The 22,538-nt window shown below is 37.2% G+C and overlaps 1 long non-coding RNA gene across 1 annotated transcript in view; it reads right to left on the bottom strand.

Annotated features, from left to right (window-relative positions):
* Window positions 1–679: 679 nt before the first annotated feature.
* LOC134761408 (uncharacterized) overlaps window positions 680–22,538 on the bottom strand; it is a 92,062-nt gene continuing 70,203 nt past the window's right edge. The window contains exon 3 of the long non-coding RNA XR_010139989.1: window positions 680–879. This is a non-coding gene — a long non-coding RNA (uncharacterized LOC134761408). The remainder of the gene's footprint in view (window positions 880–22,538) is intronic.

The following is a 22,538-nucleotide window of genomic DNA, read 5'->3' as shown; positions in this document are numbered from 1 at the left end:
TCTTACCTTAAAGCCTTTGCACTTGATAAGTCCTCTGCCCAGAATTCTCTACCCTATATAGTCCTAAAGTTGATACTTTTTGGAAAGAATGCTTTAACCAATGAGGCTTTCTCTGACCATCCAATTAAATTTTTAAATCTCCCCCAACAAGTCATTCCTTCATATAATCTGGTTTTATTTTTTTTCATGGCATTTACCACTATGTAAAATTGTCTTGTTTATTTCTTATTTCTCTCCTCCCATTGTCACATACTATTGTGAGAGTAAGAATCTTGTATGTCTTGTTCATCACAATGTCCCTGGGCCCAAAATAAAGACTTCACACATTTATACCAATTGAATGGGCATTTAGTAAGTAGTTGTCAAATATATTATTGAGTGAATGAACACATGACTTCAAACAATTACAGTGTATTCTTTCCAAAATTATTTGAATTTCACTTAGATTATTTGAGTGCTTTATTGCATTTTAAAATAATTCATTTTTATAATAGAAAGCACAGTCTAATTCAATAACTATGCCCATATAGATCACAGAAATTGGGAAAATAATCAAATTAGTTTGTTTAGTAGCTTTGTGTTCCATACTAATGCATTAAAATAATTCAGATAACTTTTGTCTTATAATAACAATCTCACTCAGTTATTCATTGTGCAATAGAGACATAGGCTCCCAAATAAATGACATGTTTTTTTAATTCCTCAAATGAAATGAAAGGACAATTTGAATTTCTTTTCTTTTACTCCATTAAAGACAGTACTAATCCATGGATGTCAGTTATCCTCAGCCTTGGGTGCTGGAAGGGCCAGGATGGCTGGCTGGAGTGGTGATTGTTCTGTAAATGGGTCTGCCTTGAGTTCTGTGGTCTCTAAACCTGACTGAAGGAAATAAAGCAAGAAAGAGGCAGATTAAGAGAGCATCAAGGTGGCCAAACAGCTTGATTTACTCTCACATCTCAGAAACTTTCATTAAGATTTACATCATGATGCTGACCTAAGTGGCAAAGCAATTTTTTCATAGCTGAACAAAAAAGCTAATACTCTTCAATTGGGTCAGGTAACCTTTTTCTTGCTCACAGCAAGTAATGGAGTTTGCCTCATGTGAATGAAACTGACCAATGGACATATATCGCTGTATTCCAGTGAAGCAGGTTCCCCCTGTGATAAATCTGCACTCCACTTATTAAGGTTTTTAAAAAGCCTTTTCTCATTTTACTCATATTCCTTAGTGAGCGTAAGAAAAGCTGTATGCACACTCCTTTATAAAATGTGTAGCTTGACATTAAAATACTCAGCATGATTTTCAAAAGCACCAGGAGAAAAAAAGACCCAATACCTCAGAAGCGAAGTTTCTGAAATAAAACCAAAAAACAAAGCAAAAACCCATACACAAATACTGCATTAAAAAGACCTAAGTCATTGCAGAAATTAATTAGTATCTTGTTTTATGTAATTGATTTCAGAAAAACTGATTTTTGTAAGTGTGAATCACAGAAAGGTAAGACATCACAAAAAGGCAGAGTAATAACTGTCTTAGAAATAATTGTATTAACAGCCCCAAAGCACTAAAACAGCATTATCATCATGTTAACGAGTGAATGAAATTAATGTTATTAAATGACATGTAAGACCAATAGGAGATTGCAAGCTGAGTCTAATCTGGCCATAGCCATGTCAGGGATTTTTTTTTTTTTCATAACTATGACTAACTGTTTTTCTAGGGCCATTGTTAATGCTTATGGCATCTGCAGGTAAATATAAAATAAAGTATTCCTTCCTCAGGTAAAGAGATTTTAGAAGAGTGTATTATTGTTTTCACATTAATAAAAATAACAAATTTATTTTATATAAATTACACAAATCAGATAATGAACTTAAGGTAAAAGAAAATTGAGAATTAAGAATAAAGTCATTAGGATATAATAGTTTGTTATAAAATACTTATTTCTTTTGTTTTCATGGAAACAAAATTCTCTGTGGTTGTTTTGATGTTTGCTTGTTCCAGTATCTCCATTTTTATAGAAAAGATGACTAGAGATTCCTGGGCAAGATGGCCGAATAAGAAGAGCTCTAGTCTGCAACTCCCAGCGAGACCAACGCAGAAGGTGAGTGATTTCTGCATTTCCAACTGAGGTACCTGGCTCTTCTCATTTGGAGTGGTTAGACAGTGGGTGCAGCCCACTGAGGGCAAGCAGAAGCAAGACGGGGCATCGCCTCACCCGAGAAGTGCAAAGGGTCAGGGAATTCCCTCCCCCAGCCAAGGGAAGCCATGAGGGAATGTGCCATGAGGGACAAAGCTATCCAGCCCAGATACTATACTTTTCCACCTGTCTTTGCAACCCGCAGACCAGGAGATTCCCTCAGGTGCCTACACCACCAGGGCCCTGGGTTTCAAGCACAAAACTGGATGGCCATTTGGGCAGACACTGAGCTAGCTGCAGGATATTTTTTTCATACCCCAGTGGTGCCTTGAAAGTCAGTGAGACAGAACCATTCGCTCCCCTGGAAAGGGGGCTGAAGCCAGGGAGCCGAGTGGTCCTGCCCAGTGGATCCCACCCCCATGGAGCCCAACAAGCTATGATCCACTGGCTTGAAATTCTCACTGCCAGCACAGCAGTCTGAAGTTGACCTGGGACACTCAAAGTTGGTCAGGGGAGAGGCATCCACCATTACTGAGGCTTGAGTAGACAGTTTTCCCCTCACAGTGTAAATAAAGCCACTGGGAAGTTCAAACTGGGCAGAGCCCACCTCAGGGCCACAAAGCCTCTGTAGCCAGACTGCCTCTCTAGATTCCTCCTCTATGGGCAGGGCATCTCTGAAAGAAAGGCAGCTGGCCCAGTCAGGGGCTTATACATCAAACTCCCATCTCCCTGGGACAGAGCACCTGGGGGAAGGGGCAGTTGTGGACACAGCTTCAGCAGACTTAAACGTTCCTGCCTGCTGGCTCTGAAGAGAACAGCAAACCTCCCAACACAGTGCTCAAGCTCTGCTAAAGGACAGACTGCCTCCCTAAGTGGGTTCCTGAGCCCCAAGTCTCCTGACAGGGAGACACCTCCCAGCAGGGGTCGACAAACACCTCATAGAGGAGAGCTCCAGCTGGCATCTGACAGGTGCACCTCTGGAATGAGGCTTCCAGAGGGAGAAGCAGTCAGCAATCTTTGCTGTTCTGCAGCCTCAGCTGCAGGAAAACAGGACCCAGGAAAACAGGATCTGGAGTAGACCCTCAGCAAACTCCAGCTGACCTGCAGAAGAGGAGCCTGACTGTTAGAAGGAAAACTAACAAGCAGGAAGCAATAGCATCAACATCAACAAAAAAAAAAACCACTCAAAAATCCCATCCAAAGGTCACCAACATCAAAGACCAAAGGTAGACAAATCAACAAGGGTCAGGAAAAACTAGCGCAAAATGGTGAAAATTCCAAAAACCAGAATGCCTCTTCTCCAAAGGACCACAACTCCTCACCAACAAAGAAACAAAACTGGACAGAGAATAAGTTTGATGAATTGACAGAAGTAGACTTCAGAAGGTGGATAATAACAAACTCCCCTGAGCTAAGGGAGCATATTCTAATCCAATGCAAGGAAGCTAAGAACCTTGATAAAAGGTTACAGGAATTGCCAACTAGAATAACAAGTTTAGAGAAGAACATAAATGACCTGATGGAACTGAAAAACCCAGCACGAGAACTTTGTGAAGCATACATAAGTATCAATTGCTGAATTGATCAAGCAGAGGAAAGTTTTTAGAGACCTACAGGGAGACTTAGACTCTGACACAATAATAGTGAGAGACTTTAACACCCTACTGTCAATATTAGACAAATCAACAAGACAGAAGATTAATGGGGATATTCAGGACTTGCACTCAGCTCTAGACCAAGTGGACCTAATAGACATCTACAGAACTCTTCACCCCAAATCAACATAATATACATTCTTCTCAGCACCACATCACACTTATTCTAAAATTGACCACATAATTGGAAGTAAAACACTCCTCAGCAAATACAAAAGAGCAGAAATCATAAAAAACAGTCCTCAGATCACAGTGTAATCAAATTACAAAGGAGGATTAAGAAACTCACTCAAAACCACACAACTACATGGAAACTGACCAATCTGCTCCTGAATGACTACTGAGTAAATAATGAAATTAAGGGAGAAATAAATAAGTTCTTTGAAACCAATGAGAACAAAGACACAATGTACCAGAGTCTCTGGGACACAGCTAAAGCAATGTTTACCAGGAAATATATAGCACTAAATGCCCACAGGAGAAAGTGGGAAAGATCTAAAATTGACACCCTAGCATCACAATTGTAAGAACTAGAGAAGCAACAGCAAACAAATTCAAAAGCTAGCAGAAGATAAGAAATAACTAAGATCAGAGCAGAACTGAAGGAAAAACCCTTCAAAAAAGTCAATGAATCCAGAAGCTGGTTTTTGGAAAAGGTTAACAAAATAGATAGACTGCTAGCCAGACTAATAAAGGAGAAAATAGAGAAGAATCAAATAGACACAATAAAAGATGATAAAGGGGGTATCTCCACTGATCCCACAGAAGGACAAACTACATCAGATAATACTATAAACACATTTACTCAAATAAATTAGAAAATCTAAAATAACCAAAAAAAGCCCAGGACCAGACAGATTCACAGCCAAATTCTACCAGAGGTACAAAGAGGAGCTGGTACCATTCCTTCTGAAATTATTCCAAGCAATAGAAAAAGAGGGACTCCTCCCTCACTCATTTTATCAGGCCAGCATCATTCTGATACCAAAACCTGGCAGAGACACAACAACAACAAAAGAAAATTTCAGGTCAATAACCCTGATGAACATCGATGTGAAAATCCTCAATAAAATACGGGCAAACCAAATCCCCCAGCACGTTAAAATGTTTATCCACTATGATCAGGTTGGCTTCATCCCTGGAATGCAAGGCTGTTTCAACATATGCAAATCAATAAATGTAATCCATCACATAAACTGAACCAACGACAAAAGCCACTTGATTATCTCAATAAATGCAGAAAAGGCCTTTGATAAAATTCAACACACCTTCATGCTAAAAACACTCAATAAACTAGGTATTGATGGAACGTATCTCAAAATAATAACAGCTATTTATGACAAACACACAGCCAATATCATACTGAATGAGCAAAAGCTGGAAGCAATCCCTTTGAAAACCAGCACATGACAAGGATGCCCTCTCTCACCACTCCTATTCAACATAGTGTTGGAAGCTCTGGCCGGGCAATCAGGTAAGAGAAAGAAATAAACCATATTCAAATAGGAAGAGAGGAAGTCAAATTATCTCTGTTTGCAGATGACATGATTGTATATTTAGAAAACCCCATCGTCTCAGTCCAAAAACTCCTTGAGCTGACAAGCAATAACAGCAAAGTCTCAGCATACAAAATCGATGTGCAAAAATCACAAGCATACCTATACACCAATAATAGACAAAGGAAGAGCCACATCATGAGTGAACTCCCATTCACAATTGCTACAAAGAGAATAAAATACCTAGGAATACAACTTTCAAGGGATGGGAAGGACCTCTTCAAGGAGAACTACAAACCGCTGCTCAAGGAAATAAGAGTGGACACAAACAAATGGAAAAATATTTCATGCTAATGGATAGGAAGAATCAATATTGTGAAAATGGCCAAACTGCCCAAAGTAATCTATAGATTCAATGCTATCCCCATCAAGCTACCATTGACTTTCTTCGCAGAATTAGAGAAAACTACTTTAAATTTCATGCAGAACCAAAAAGAGCCCATATAGCCAACATAATCCTAAGCAAAAGAACAAAGCTGGAGTCATCAGGCTACCTGACTTCAAACTATACTACAAGCCTACAGTAACCACAACAGGTTGGTACTGGTACCAAAACAGATATATAGACCAAAAGTTCAGAACAGGGGCCTCAGAAATAATGCCACACATCTACAACCATCTAATTTTTGACAAAATCCTGACTAAAACAAGCAATGGGGAAAACATTCCCTATTTAATAAATGGTGTTTGGAAAACTGGATAGCCATATGCAGAAAACTGAAACTAGATCCCATCCTTACACCTTATACAAAACTCAAGATGGATTAAAGATTTAAACATAAGACCTAAAACCATAAAAACCTTAGGAGAAAATCTAGGCAATACCATTCAGGACACAGGCATGGGCAAAGACTTCATGACTAAAACACCAAAAGCAATGGCAACAAAAGTAAAAATTGACAAATGGGATCTAATGAAACTAAAGGGCTTCTGCAAAGCAAAAGAAACTATCATCAGAGTGAACAGACAACCTACAGAATGGGAGAAAATTTTTGCAATCTACCCATCTGACAAAGGGCTAATATCCAGAATCTACAAGAAGCTTAAACAAACTTACAAGAGAAAACAAACAACCTCATCAAAAAGTAGGCAAAAGATATGGTCAGACATCTTTCAAAAGAAGACATTTATGTGGCCAACAAACATGAAAAAAAGCTCATTATCGCTGGTCATTAGAGAAATGCAAACCAAAACCACAATGAGATATCATCTCACACCAGTTAGAATGGTGATCATTAAAAAGTCACGAAACAACAGATGCTGGAGAGGATGTGGAGAAATAGGAATGCTTTTACACTGTTGGTGGGAGTGTAAATTAGTTCAACCATTGTGGAAGACAGTGTGGTGATTTCTCAAGAATCTAGATCCAGAAATCCCATTTGACTTAGCAGTCCCATTACTAGGTATATACCCAAAGGATTATAAATCATTCTACTATAAAGATACATGCACACATATGTTTATTGCAGCACTATTCACAATAGCAAAGACTTGGAGCCAACCCAAATGCCCATCAATGATAGACTGGATAAAGAAAATGTGGCACATATACAACATGGAATACTATGCAGCCATAAAAAAAGACGAGTTCATGGCCTTTGCAGAGACATGGATGAAGCTGGAAACCATCATTCTCAGCAAATTAACACAGGAAAAGAAAACCAAACACCGCATGGTCTCACTCATAAGTGGGACTTGAACAATGAGAACATATGGGCACAGGGAGGGGAACATCACACCCTGGGTCCTGTCTGGGGGTGAGGGCCAAGGAGAGGGATGGCATTAGGAGAAATACCTAATGTTGATGACAGGTTGATGGGTGCAGCAAATCACCATGGCACATGTATACCAATGTAACAAACCTGCACATTCTGCACATGTATCCCAGAACTTAAGTATTAAAAAAAAATGAGTAGACAGAAACCTTTTATTAGATATTATTGACTTTAATTTTTTAATAGTTTAAAGTTTTAAGATGCAACATTCTTCAGTGAGAACCAATATTGGAAAAGAAACAAATACTAAAAACTACAAAAGTATTTAGAAATATGTCTTAAATTATTACTGTGAATATGCTACAATATTTCAACAGAAGTCATACCACATTTTAGAAAACAACTGCAAGTTTTACAGTTCCTTATATGTTGATGTCCATTCAATATCATACTCCATGGCTATGTTTATTGTTATTACATTGTCAAGTGTCAAATGTAAATTTTTACATAGTTGTATGTATAATTTTAATATAATTCTCCAAATTACATATGTCATCTAGAACTGTGCTCCTCAAATATTAATGTGCATGCAAATCACACGGTATGTTGTTAAAATGCAGTTTATGTTTTAGGGCCTGAGAGTCTGCATTTCTAACAAGTTCCCAGGATACCATTGCTGTTGGTCTGTGGACCACACAGAAAGGCCATAATATTCTTTTAATATTATAAACATAATTTTTCAAAAAGTTAACATTTTATCTTAGAACTTGCAGCTTTTAAAAATAAAATGTGTCAAACCACTAAATTATAATACAGTAGTTTTTATAATGATGAAATACACCTTATTAAAAAGCAATTTGTATAACTACCTAAGTATCATCTTTAAAACTATTAGTGTATTTATCTGTCTAGTACCTACTTTGTGGATAATTAATGGTAAGTTTATATAGATTATTACAAAGTGAGTCATGTCATAAAGAAGGTACTTATGAATTTAAATTGGGAACTTAGTAAAAAATGGCAATAATAGAAACTAAAATATAAAATATCAAATTAGCCATGACATTAATACTAAACAGGTTTTCTATTTTTTATTTTTTTAAGATACTAATCAATCAGAACATCAGTGGGAAAAGCAAGAAAACCTCATTATTTAGATATTATATCAAAAAGGTCTTTCACTTATTGAGTGTTCTTTCAGAAGAAAACAAATAACAACACTGTTAGAAAAAGACACTTTATTTTCATTTGTCAGAAAATTATTATAATACACTGAGTTTGTTGGAATAACATGCTCTATGGTATCTGCTTTGCTATCATCATTACAAAATATACAAATAATTTATATGTGGAGACAACAAAGTTATAGCAAAAGTGTCAACATATTCCAACTAATAAAGGAATCTCCCAGGTGCACTGTGCATCCTTAGATGTGGCTGCCTCGTGTAGTCTATTAACTAAAGAAACATGTATGCAGGAGATGTGGCTCCACTTCTTTGGTGGGATAGTGAAAGTCAGTCTGTTAGTGGTCCTGGATCATTGAAAGAGGAGTTGATGTTTTTGTCACAACATAGCATCAGGAAGGCCAGGTGGAGAACTCCTAACTACTACTTAGAACTAAGTAGACTCCTTAATCAGTAGTCTATTTAGTTCAGTAGTCACATGAATGGAAGATCTGATTGGTCACCACATTGCTCACCCTGGTGAAGGATGGTGCTTGCTCATGAAGAGGATAGACTCTTACTCTGACTCAACAATCACTTTAGTGGCTCTCACCTCTCAAAAATTCAGTCACAGAGAGATTTCACTCCTTCCTGTTAGGAGGAATTAGCAGCCATCGTAGAATATAATAGCTTCTCTGTCTCCCTCAAATTTACACCACAGATTCTGAAACTTAAACCTTAAGAATTCAGGTTCCTCTTCTCTCTGGTTCCTCTTGTCCATGGGGACATTGCCTGGGGAAAAGCCTGAACATGGAGGTGGGGCCCTCCTGTTATTTCAATACTTCATAGTTTATCTCATACTGATTCATAAACTATAACGAGACACATACTATTAATATAATACACCGTGTTGTTACATTTTAAGAGGAAATGCTACAAGCTAAATTACTTTTCTGATGACTGCACTAAATATAGTACCTGCTGGAAATATTTTTGATAAATAAATACTAAGTAGAAACATCTGTCATCATCTGCTACTTTCCTTTGATTGATATAGTTCAGAAAGTGATCACATAAATCTGACAGAAAAATGTTTAAAAACTGTGTCAAAGGGATGTCTGTGCAACACAGTGGAATAAACTGGTACAAATCATCATTTTTCTCATTATAAACACATAGACAGGCTGGATACAATATAACCAAAAATTGTAAATACACATCCAAATACAAAATGAAAAAAGAGATATCCCCAGGTGTTAGAGAGAAGAGAGAAATAAAACTACAGCTGAGACTTTGCAAGTTCATGGATGTTTCTAACCAGCTACAGGCCCTGAGGTTGTGAGGACCAGGGTGTTAATGACCATATGGGGGAGGAGATATGATCACAAACTATAAGAAGTGAATGATTTCAACCATAAACATTCTATATACTGACAACACTCACATCTATTTCTTCTAGCAAAAGCCCTCTCTGGAGCTTCCTCTACATTTATCCCTTTCTCTTCAAGAAAAATTCAGCACTAAAGCACTTAGGTAGCTTAGAGCAAGGTGGATGTACCCATGATGGGAGTGGAAGCCAGAGGCCCAATGTAGAGAATCAAAACCCAGATGGAATGAGGAAGGAATCTATATGGAGTGGAAAATTGTCCTGGAAAGAGTTTCAGGGCCCAGGAGAGGCTGACAGGCTCAGTGAAGAAGAGAAGTACAGAGGGTTAACCATGAGTAGGGGAAAGAGGGCATCCCCAAATAGAAGGACATCAGAGCCAAGTAGAATGAGGTGGATATGTGCATGGGAGACAGGTTATATACAGGCAGAAAGATGAAATAAATACATATAAACACACAAATTCCTCACTGTCTGAAAACAAAATCACAGATATAAAAAGGGATAAAATTATATTTAACCCTGTGATGTTGATCTAGAATCAAAGGTATCAGTGCACTACTGGTTTTTCAACATATAAAAATAGAAATAGAATCAAATATAGGTATACATGCATATATGTGTGCATATGTACACATATTCCTTGTTCTCTCCACTTAGAAGACATGGTACTGATGTAGGATTTTTTTCTTCTTTGTCACATTGCAAGCCAGGGAACCCCGGCCAGCAATGCCCCAAGGTTCACTCAGCCATGCTGGCATGCCCCACCTCACAGGTGTTATAACTTGTACCCATGTTTGGCAGTTCCCAAGCTCTTGTACCTTGCCAAAGAAGAATGAGGTTATGCTGGACATTGAAGGGTGATGAGGGTGGAGAAGAATTTTATTGAGCAATGAAAATGGATTTCAGCTGAGAGCAAATGTGGGTTTGGTCCCCCTAACCAAAGGTGGGAAAGTTCCCCTGTATAGCTGGGTCTAGGGCCTTTTAGGGACTCAGAATAGGGAGTGCATTCTGATTGGTTTGTGAATATACAGAAAAGATTAAAGTAAAGATATCATTTGAAGATGGGCACAACAGTGTAGAAAACCAATTAGAAAGGGGTAGGTATATGTAAAATAGGTCAAGGGTGGGGACCAACCCAAGGAAAGCACGCCAAACAGGAAGATATGTTCTCAATCCACTCCAGTGACTTAACCCTTTGCTTGGCTTTCAGGCTTTAAACTGTCTTCGGCTTGGAAGTGGGGTTTCACTGGGGACCTGCTTCTATCTGCCTAGGCATTTGGCTGCTTCCTGTCTCTATCAGTACCAGTGAAAATCCTCCAAAGCATTAGATTAGATTAGATTTGGTTTTGGATATCATTTTCCACTTAAAGGAATAAGGGTTCCTGAGAGAAATATCTGATTCCAGGGATAGGGAAGGAAAAGTTAAGATATGCTTGAAAGATTTTGCTGTGCTGGAAAGCAAGGAAATCCTCCAAGAGGGAGGGTGCCATGTCAAAAAGGGACACAGGAGTCAGCTTCAAGAAGCTCCCAATGGTCAAATCTTGGGCAAAAATACCAATAAAAAATTATTCAAATGGATTATACCCTATTGAATGAAATAGTCCATTCTGATGAATGAATAATTGAAAGCTTCTGAGAAAAAGAATATTTATCTAGCTTCACAAGTCAACCACCAAAATGCTTATTAATTATGAAGTAAAAAGAGTAATTTGACAATGGATATCCTGACAAACATTACCTTAATAAAAAGATCAAAGGGAATATCAGCAGTAATGAGATAAATCAAAACTTCTACATCATTTTATAGAATGGAATGATAAGAAAGATTGTACCATCAGTTTTTTGGTACTTTTGTCAAAGTTGTATAAATTGAATCTAATGGTGAGGAAACATCAGATAAAACCAAACTGAGTGACATTCTGCAAAATAACACTCCTATCACGTTCAAAAGTTAAGGCCATGAAAGCCTTTTTAAGAAAAGACTGAGAAAATAGTCCAAGCTAGAAGAGGCATGACAGCTAAATGCAACACATATTCTGAATTGTACTCTTTTGGTAAAGAAAATTATTTGGACAGTGATTGGCTAAACTTGACTGAAGTCTGAGGTTTGAGAATTGTATATAAAGTATCAGTGTTGGTTACTTAATTTTCATGTTGATATTGTGGTTGTATTGAAAAATGTACATAATTGTGGGAAGTACACACTAGAATATTTTGGATTACAAGGAACCAGGATGGTAAATAATTTTCAAATTGTTCAAGTGAAAAGCTATTTTTATTGTTATTTACAATGTATCTCTAAGTTCATAGTTATTCCAACTTTTAAAAAAAGACATTGTTAAAAATGTCAATGACACATCAGCATAAACAGTGACAAATCCAAAAATATTTGTATAACCTAAAATTGTGTAATATAAAAAATAATAGAAGATAATTTAGAGCATATCTATGCTAGGCATGATTCCAATCATTTTTTTGTAAATGTCAACTAATTTCATTTCACAACAAAACTATTGAGGGTCATAAAAAGCAAATCTGCAGTATATAATGGTTAAACAACTTGTCCAAAGTTAGACCAAAAGTAAGTGTCAACATTGAGATTATATTTATATAAAATACTTATAGCCTCTCTAATAATATAGAAATGTAACTGGCCCAGAGTAATTTTTCTCTGAGATTTTCTTTAATACTACCTTTATTCAAATAAAAGCCTGTTGATCCTTTTAAACTATTATATCAAGCTTCAGATATAGGAATTTGTCCAGGATTAAGATGGGTCCTTCCAAAACGTGCCACACAAAAGCTCCCTGCTCAAAGTAAACAAGTGCAAACAACAGGAGCAATCACAACATAATTAATTAGAGAACTGGTTTTGGCACTGCTGAGTCAGTAAAACCACCTTTTCCCCTTTCCATTTTTCATGTGTGTAGAATATGATCACAATTGGCGGCCATGGTAGAGCTTAGGCATTAGACAAGACCTAAAAGCTGTTCTCTCAAGACAGTGGACAGTCTTTCTGGAAAGAGATTCACAATGAACATTGGGATATAAACAATAAAAAAAAATTAGACCATCAATAACATACTAAAAAAGCAAAAATGAAAGTCAGTTCTACTCATAATTCAAACGTTCTAAAGCTACCCACACCCAGAATAAAGTCCTATTTACTTCTGCAGTTAGGAAGACCACTACACTGCCTGTTCCACATATTCACAGGAAACACTGCATGTAACCTAGAACTAGGAGTTGACCTGCCTTCCTCTCACCTACTCCTAAAATGTAATGACTACTGAAGACAAAACATATGTAAGTATAAAAAGAACTTAAATTATTATTTCATTCATAGACACTCTGAAAACCACAGTATCAAACATTTTTAGATAAACTATTAGCAAGAAAAATGAGGATCAAGATGAATATGTAGGACAACCACTTTTCAGAGATCACCAGTGGAAAAATGGAGAAATGATATGAACAGTCAGTTAAGAAAACCTAAATTGCTATTAAAGAAGTAAACAATTTTCAAACTGAGGAAGAAAAAATCTCAATCTCGGTTTACAGATAGTTCTGCATTACATGCAGGCATCATCCAGAAGTGGATAGCTGCATCACTTCAACCCCACCCAGGGTTGGTTTGAAAGGCACCGAAGAAGGGAAATCCTTCCAGGAGGCCAACTGTAAGCAATGTTCTATTTGCCTGGAAAAAAGCGTGGTCAGATATACGGATTTACACTAATATAGGAGTTGTATCCCATGTGAGTGCTCATCAAATGATGACTTCAGCAAAGAAAGATTTTAATAAACAGGTGGAAGATTACCTAATCTGAGGACATCAGTCAACATCCTTCTCTAGCCACCTAAGTCATTGTTCAATGAAAGCATGAATAAAGTGACCATGGCAGCAGATAGGGAGGTTATGCACTAAGCAGCATGGACTTTCACTCACTAAAACCCATCTGCCAAAGAATCAGCTAGCTACTTGGTAGCAGACTGATTAAATTGGATTGTGATATGCTTTGGCTGTGTCCCCACACAAATCTCATCTTGAATTATAGTTCCCATAATCTCCACATGTCATGGGAGGGACTCAGTGGGACGTAATCGTATCATGGGGGTGGTTTCCCCTATGCTGTTCTCATGATATTAAGTTCTCACAAGATCTGATGATTTTATAATGGGCTTCCCCCTGCACTTGGCTCTCATTTTTCTCCTTCCTGCCACCATGTGAAGAAAGATGTGTTTGCTTCCACTTCCACCATGATCGTAAATTTTCTGAGACCTCCCCAGCCCTATGGAACAGTGAGTCAATTAAACCTCTTTCCTTTATAAGTCACTCAGTCTTGGGTATTTCTTCACAGCAGCATGAGAATACACTAATACAGTAAATTGTTACCAGTAGAGTGGGGTGCTGCTATAAGGATACCTGAAAATGTGAAAGCGACTTTGGAGCTGGATAACAGGCAGAGGTTGCAACAGTTTAGAGGACTCACAAGAAGAAAAATGTGGGAAAATTTGGAACTTCCTAAAGACTTGTTGAATGACTGATCAAAATGCTAATAGTGATATGGACAATGAAGTCCAGGCTGAGGTGGTCTCAGATGGAAATGAGGAACTTGTTAGGAACTGGAGCAAAGGTGACTATTACTGTGCTTTAGCACAGAGACTGGTGACTTTTTGCCCTGTCCTAGAGATCTGTGGAATTTTGAACTTGAGAGAGATAGATGATTTGGAGAATATGGTGGAAGAAATTTTCTAAGTGGAAAAGTGTTCAAAAGGAAGCAGAGCATAAAAGTTTGGAAAATTTTCATCCTGACATTGCGATAGAAAAGAAAATCCATTTTCTGGGGAGAAATTCAAGCTTGCTGAAGAAATTTGCATAAATAACGAGGAGCCAAATGTTAATTACCAAGACAACAGGGAAAATGTCTCCAAAGTATGTCAGAGACCTTCACAGTAGTTCCCCGCATCACACGTTTAAAGGCCTAGGAGGGAAAAATGGTTTTCTGGTCTGTGTGCAGCCTCAGGACTGCATCTCAGCCTCTCTACAGCCATGGCTAAAAGAGGCCAAGACACAGCTTGGGCTGTTGCTTCAGAGGGCACAGGCCCCCGGCCTTGGTAGCTTTCCTGTGGTGTTAAGCCTGTGGGTGCATAGAAGTCAAGAATTGAGATTTGGGAAACTCTGCCTAAATTTCAGAGGATGTATGGAAACACCTGGATGTCCAGGCAGAATTTTGCTGAAGGAATGGGGAAGGCCCTCATGGAGAACCACTGCTAGGGCAGTGCAGAAAGGAAATGTGGGGTTGGAGCCCCCATACAGAGTCCCCAGTGGAGCACTGCCTAGTGGAGCTGTGAGAAGAGGCCACCATCCTCCAGACCCCAGAAGGTAGATCCACTGACAGCTTGCACTATGTACCTGGAAAAACTGAAAACACTCAATACCAGCCCATGAAAGCAACTGGTAGGGTGGCTGCACCCTGCAAAGCCACAGAGGCAGAGCTACTCAAGGGTATGGGAGCTCACCTCTTGCATCAGCATGACCTGGATGTGAGACATGGAGTCAAAGGACATTATTTTGGAGTTTTAACATTTAATTACTGCCTCATTGGATTTTCGACTTCCATGAGGCAAGTAGCCCCATCATTTTGGCCAATTTCTCCCATTTGGAAAAGATATATTTACCCAATGCCTGTACCTTCATTGTATCTAGGAAGTAACTAACATGCTTTCAATTTTATGTGCTCCTAGGCAGAAGGCACCTGCCTTGTCTCCGATGAGACTTTGGACTTGGACTTTTGAGTTAATGTTGGAATGAGTTAAGACTTTGGGAGACTGTTGGAAGGGCGTGATTGGGTTTTGAATTGTGAGAACATGAGACTTGAGAGGGGCCAGGGTGGAATGATATGGTTTGGCTGTGTCCCCACCCAAATCTCACCTTCATTGTAGTTCCCACGATCCCGACATGTGGTGGGAGGGACCTAGAAGAAGGTAATTGAATCATAGGGGCAGTTTCTCCCATGCTTATTCTCATGATACTAAGTTCTCACAAAATCTGATGGTTTTATAAACGGCTTCCCCCTTTGCTCAGCTCTCATTCTTCTCCTTCCTACCATCATGTGAAGAAGGACATACTTGCTTCCCCTTCCACCACGATCGTAAGTTTTCTGAGGCCTCCCCAGCCCTATGGAACTGTTTGTCAATTAAACCTCTTTCCTTTATAAATTACCCAGTCTTGGGTATTTCTTCATATCAGTAATACAGATTGTTTCCATCAAGGAAGGGAAAGTGCTTTGTTCTTACTGGAATAGACACTGATGACTATAGATTTGCCTTTTCTATCCTTAAAGCTTCTGCCAAAACTACCATCTCTGGACTTACACAATGCTTTATCCTCCATCATAGAATTATACACAACATCAATTCTGACCAAGAAACTCATTTCATAGCAAATAAAATGTAGCAATGTGTCCATGCTTATGGTATTCACTGGTCTTACTGCCACTCTAAAACAGTTGGCTTGATAGACTAATGCAGTGACTTACAGAAGGGAGTTAAGAACCAGTTGGATGGCAACAGCTTGAAGTTCTAAGGCAATGTCCTCAAGTATGCAGTGTATGCTGTTAATTTATGATCATTATATGACGATGTTTCTCCAAAAGCCAAAATGTATGGGTCCAGGAACAAAAAAAAAGAAACAGGAATAAATTCTATCACTTAACAATGCAAAGATGCCCAATAAAATAACAATTACTTAATATTTCTCTAAAGAAACTAATCAGTATACTTATAAAAGAGGGAGAAAATATTAGTATAGAAATTAGAAATGATAGAGTATCATTTTTTGTAGATAATATAATTGTATCTTGAGAAATGTAATAGACTTAGTGAACTATCACAAAGACAAGAAATTTCAGATAGATAGATAACTTATAAATATAAATAAGTGGCATTTCTTTATACAAAAAAAAGCTGTATTACAGGTGGAAGCTACAATATGAAAGAAGCAAGAACTATAGAAAGAAAATCTCAAAAGGCAGCTACAGATAAGAAAATAACACATGAACAAATAGAACAGCATTACCTGATCTTAGATAAGAAGATTCAATATGATAATATCCCCATCCCCTACTAAGTTAATTTGTAAACATATCACAATCCTAATAAGAATAAAAATGAAGTGTTTTTAACTAGACTGACAGATTCAAAAGTTTTTTATGTAGCGCAAAATGTCAGAAAAAATGTGAAGAAAAAATAGTAATAAAGGGGACTATACCAACTCCCAATGAAATTTCAAATTATGCTATAAAACTATATAAGCAAAAACAGTGCAGTACTGGCTCATGAAAATAAGAATGCATTTCAAAAGTCCAGAAATAGACTCATATATATATATATATGAGAATTTAACATATATATGTAAAAATTGAATTACAAATCAATGTGGAAAAGATTTGCAATTCAATAAACAACGTTTGGGAAACTGCATGTTTACTCCATATCTCACACTAAAATAAATACCAATTGGATCACAAATTTTAATGTAAAAAGAAAAAATTAAAAGGAAAATCAAAACTATTGAAGTATGAGAAGAACCTGTACTATTCTCAATACTATCAGAATGGAGAAGGCCTTCTATGATGGAAAGCTGACAGAGAGGTACAGAAGGCTGCCTCCTTGCCTCAGGATAGGATTAATTTTGTGTAGTTTGTGCTCCAGAGATTCTGTATGATCGGACTGAAGCTAGGCTCCAGTCCAGACCACACCTACTCTATCCTGCTGCTGTTCTTGCTCCTTTTCCTGTGAGCACTTCCTAATACATCATGTAAACAAGAATCTCTGTCTCAGGATCTGCTTCCAAGGAACTGGATCCAAAACACTGCTGAATTTATTGTCTACTAGAAAATTTACTTAAAACAAAAGTTGAAATAAAACATATGTTCTGAGTCCTGGTTAAAAGTTAGTTTTACTGCTCAGCACACCGTGGCTATTTATTTTATTCTTTGAAATCCAACTGAAGCCTTGTGAATTTCCTCATAAAAGCAAACCAGATAATTTAAAAATGGTCCTCAAGCATAATCATGTTCTGGTCCACAAAGACTTATTAAAGGCCTTATGAACATGATCATCCGCCACTACATGAGAAAAAAACTCCAAAACTGTGATATCATTTTTGTGATATCAAGAGTGAGAGACTGGTTAGAGGGGGACAATTGATTCCATCCTTATTTTTATTCTAATGTCTGACATTGGGAACCATGGAGCAATGATACTGAAGACTCAAACCAGAATACCACAATCTTACAAGACTGCATAAGATAAGATCTCTGCTTTCCTGACCAGCTCCCTAGCCCCTACAACCTCAGCAAAAATATCAAGTGAAAATATTGAGCAGAAGATTGTATTTGGGGCTCCACTGGATTTAAATTCCACATGCCAGCCCAGTTTTGTCAAAAGCTTGATTGATTTCTCCTCATCCCACCAGAGACTGGCAGTTCATAGAAGTTTCATTTCTCTGCCTGTCCAATCCAAATCTCAGCAGCTGTCTCCTAACATAAAGGCATCCTCCATCTCTTGACTAATATGCAAGGGATATTTCCACTGGTGTTTAATTCTGTCAGGGTATTTTGTATCTCTAGTTCTTTGGTTATTTTAAAGAAAAGTGTAAGTATTAAGTTTATCTGGCAGGTTTTTGTTGTTATAACAAAAGTAAAAACCTTTATGTCTTTCTACTTTCTAATAAGCATTAGTACCCCAACCCTACCTCTAATTATTTCCAACATTGTTATGAAAGTTCTTTCGATATAATATGGTGCAAAACATAGTAAGAAATTGAGAAATAAAGATTTGCATATCAACTGAATGCATATCAGAACACTTAAAAGAATCACTTGAAACTAGAAAAATGAATTCAAAAGTACTTGGAATGCAAGATAAATATCTAAAAATAATTTTCCCAGCCAGGTGCACTGGCTCATGCCTGTACTCCCTGCACTACAGGAGGCTGAGATGTGTGGATCACCTGAGATCAGGAGATTGAGACCAGCCTGGTGAACATGATGAAACCCTGTCTCTACTAAAAATACAAAAATTAGCCAGCCATGTGGTGCATGCCTGTAATCCCAGCTACTCAGGAAGCTGAGATGGGAGAATAACTTGAACCGGGAGGCAGAGTTTGCAGTGAGCCGAGATCATGCCATTGCACTACAGCCTGAGAAACGAGCAAAACTCTGTCTCAAAACAAATAAATAATAATAATAATTTTCCCATGTAATTAACATGGAAGAGACTGAACAGAGTAAACACTTGTCAATAATAACACCTATGACAAGAAACAAATATTAAAGGATAAACTTAAAAAATGAGTAAGGTCTTAAAAAATACTTTACAAATAATGTTAATTATGTGAATAAATGAAAAAGTATATCTTTTCACTAGAAAAACTAAACATTGTTTTCAAAATCCCATTTTTTGAGAACTGTTTTATAGAATAATTCAATTTCAATCAAAATTGAGGTTACTTGTAATTTCTGATGAGGAGGCCAACATAAATCTCATTGAGAGTGATATTTAAGACAAGGTCTGACTTTTTAATGATAGCCATTCTAACTGGTGTGAGATGGTATCTCATTGTGGTTTTGATTTGCATTTCTCTGATGGCCAGTGATGATGAGCATTTTTTCATGTGTTTTTTGGCTGCATAAATGTCTTCTTTTGAGAAGTGTCTGTTCATATCTTTCACCCACTTTTTGATGTGGTTGTTTGTTTTTTTCTTTTAAATTTGTTTGAGTTCATTGTAGATTCTGGATATTAGCCCTTTGTCAGATGAGTAGGTTGCAAAAATTTTCTCCCATGCAGCAGGTTGCCTGTTCACCCTGATGGTAGTTTCTTTTGCTGTGCAGAAGCTCTTTAGTTTAATTGGATCCCATTTGTCAATTGTGGCTTTTGTTGCCATTGCTTTTGGTGTTTTAGACATGAAGTCCTTGCCCATGCCTATGTCCTGAATGGTATTGCCTAGGTTTTCTTCTAGGGTTTTTATGGTTTTAGGTCTAACATTTAAGTTTTTAATCCATCTTGAATTAATTTTTGTATAAGGTGTAAGGAATGGTCCAGTTTCAGCTTTCTACATATGGCTAGCCAGTTTTCCCAGGAGCTGGAGAGGATGTGGAGAAACAGGAACACTTTTACACTGTTAGTGGGACTGTAAACTAGTTCAACCATTGTGGAAGACAGTGTGGCGATTCCTCAGGGATCTAGAACTAGAAATACCATTTGACCCAGCCATCCCATTACTGGGTATATACCCAAATGATTATAAATCATGCTGCTATAAAGACACATGCACATGTATGTTTATAGTGGCACTATTCACAATAGCAAAGACTTGGAACCAACCCAAATGTCCAACAACAATAGACTGGATTAAGAAAATTTGGCACATATACACCATGGAATACTATGCAGCCATAAAAAAAGATGAGTTCATGTCCCTTGTAGGGACGTGGATGAAATGGGAAACCATCATTCTCAGCAAATTGTCACAAGGGCCAAAAACCAAACACTGCATGTTCTTACTCATAGGTGGGAATTGAACAATGAGAACACATGGACACAGGAAGGGGAACATCACACACTGGGGACTGTTGTGGGGTGGGAGGAGGGGGGAGGGATAGCATTAGGAGATATGCCTAATGCTAAATGATGAGTTAATGGGTGCAGCAGACCAATATGGCACATGTATACATATGTAACAAACCTGCACGTTGTGCACATGTACCCTAAAACTTAAAGTATAATAATGATAAAATTAAAAAAAAAAAGACAAGGTCTGAAGGGGGTAAATAGGCAACCATGAAGACAACTAGGTGGGATTATTCCAGGCACAGGAAACAGAGGCCTGAGACATGCAAAAGCCCTGAGAGGTGGAAGGAACGGCATATTGGAATAAAGTGAATTGGGAATAAAATCATAATAAGAGGTTAATAAAAAATATATTAGAGAGAAAATGGGATCAGAGCATGTCAGCCACTTTAAGAGCTTTTCTCTGAGTAAAGTGGCAAACCCATGGAAAGTTTTAAGCAATGGAATAACATAGAATAAGCTACATTTTAATATCATCTACCTCATTGCTGAGTTAAAAATAGGTCACTAAGTGACAAGGATAGAAGGAGGAAGACCAGTTAAAAAGCTATTACAAAGTTAAAAATCCTTAACATATACACTTAAAAAGCAATAAAATTATTATAGATAACTAGACAAAGAATAAATACAATATTTAAAAATTGAAATAATAAATGTACCTCAACACAAGTGCATATGTGACGAATCCACAACTAACATCATACTTAACGGTTAAAAGTTGAAAGCATTTTCTCTAAGATTAGGAACAAGACAAGGATGTCCACTCTCACCACTTCTATTCAACATAATATTAGAAACCCTAGCCAGAACAATTACACAAGAGAAAGAAATAAAAGACATGCTAAATGGAAAGGAAAAATTTAAATTGCCCCTGTTTTCAGAATAACATAATCTTATACATAGAAACTCCTAAAGACTTCACCAGAAAATTGTTAAAAATAATAAATATCCATAAGCATGGAACCATTTGACCCAGCCATCCCATTACTGGGTATATACCCAAAGGATTATAAATCATGCTGTTATAAAGACACATGCACATGTATGTTTATTGCAGCACTACTCACAATAGCAAACACTTGGAACCAACCCAAATTTCCAAAAATGATAGACTGGATGAAGAAAATGTGGCACACATACACCATGGAATACTATGCAGCCATAAAAAAGGATGAGTTCATGTCCTTTGTAGGGACATGGATGAAGCTGGAAACCATCATTCTCAGCAAACTATCGCAAGGACAAAAAACCAAATACTGCATGTTCTCACTTATAGGTGGGAATTGAACAATGAGAACACTTGGACACAGGAAGGGGAACATCACACACCGGGGCCTGTTGTGGGGTGGGGGAAGGGGGAAGGGATAGCATTAGGAGATATAACTAATGTAAATGATGAGTTAATGGGTGCAGCAGACCAACATGGCACATGTATACATATGTAACAAACATGCACATTGTGACCACGTACCCTAGATCTTAAAGTATAATGAAAATACATATATATAAAAATCAAAAAATAATAATAATAAATAAACTCAGTATAGCATCAGGATACAAAAACAACATACAAAAATCCATAGTGCTTTTTGACACTAACGGTGAACTATCAAAAAAAAAATCTCATTCACAGGAGCTACCAAGAAAATAAAATACATATGAATAAATTTAACCAAGAAGGTGAAAATCCTGTATACTGAAAACTATAAAATATTGATAAAAGAAATTGAAGAAGACATAAATAAATGGAAAGACAATCCATATTCATGGATTAGAATAATTAATATTTAATAATAATTTAATATTGTTAAAATGTCCATACAACCCCAAACTGCAGATGTAATGCAATCCTTATCTAAATATCAAAGACATCCTTATCTAAATATCAAAGACATCCTTTACAGAAACAAAGAAAACAATCCTAAAATTTATAGAGAGCCACAAAAGATGCTGAATAGCCAAAGACCCTGAATAGCCAATCATAAGCAAAAATAAAGCTGGAGACATCACACTACCTGACTTCAAAATATACTACAAAGCTATTGTGACAAAATCAGCATGGAATTAGCATTTAAAAAGACACATAGACCAATGGAACAGAATAGAGAAGCCAGAAGAAAATCCACACATTTATACCCAACTATTTTTCAACAAAGGTGCCAAAACACACAATGGGGAAAGGACAATCTCTTAAATAAATTATTTTAGGAAAACTGGATATCCACATGCAATGCAATGAAACTAAACCATTATGTCACATGATATACAAATGTAAACTCAAAATGT

Source organism: Pongo abelii, chromosome 4 (assembly GCF_028885655.2).
Source record: "Pongo abelii isolate AG06213 chromosome 4, NHGRI_mPonAbe1-v2.0_pri, whole genome shotgun sequence".
Taxonomy (NCBI): domain Eukaryota; kingdom Metazoa; phylum Chordata; class Mammalia; order Primates; family Hominidae; genus Pongo; species Pongo abelii.
Note: the sequence above shows the minus strand (reverse complement) of the source record. Positions and strands in the feature narration are given on the sequence as shown.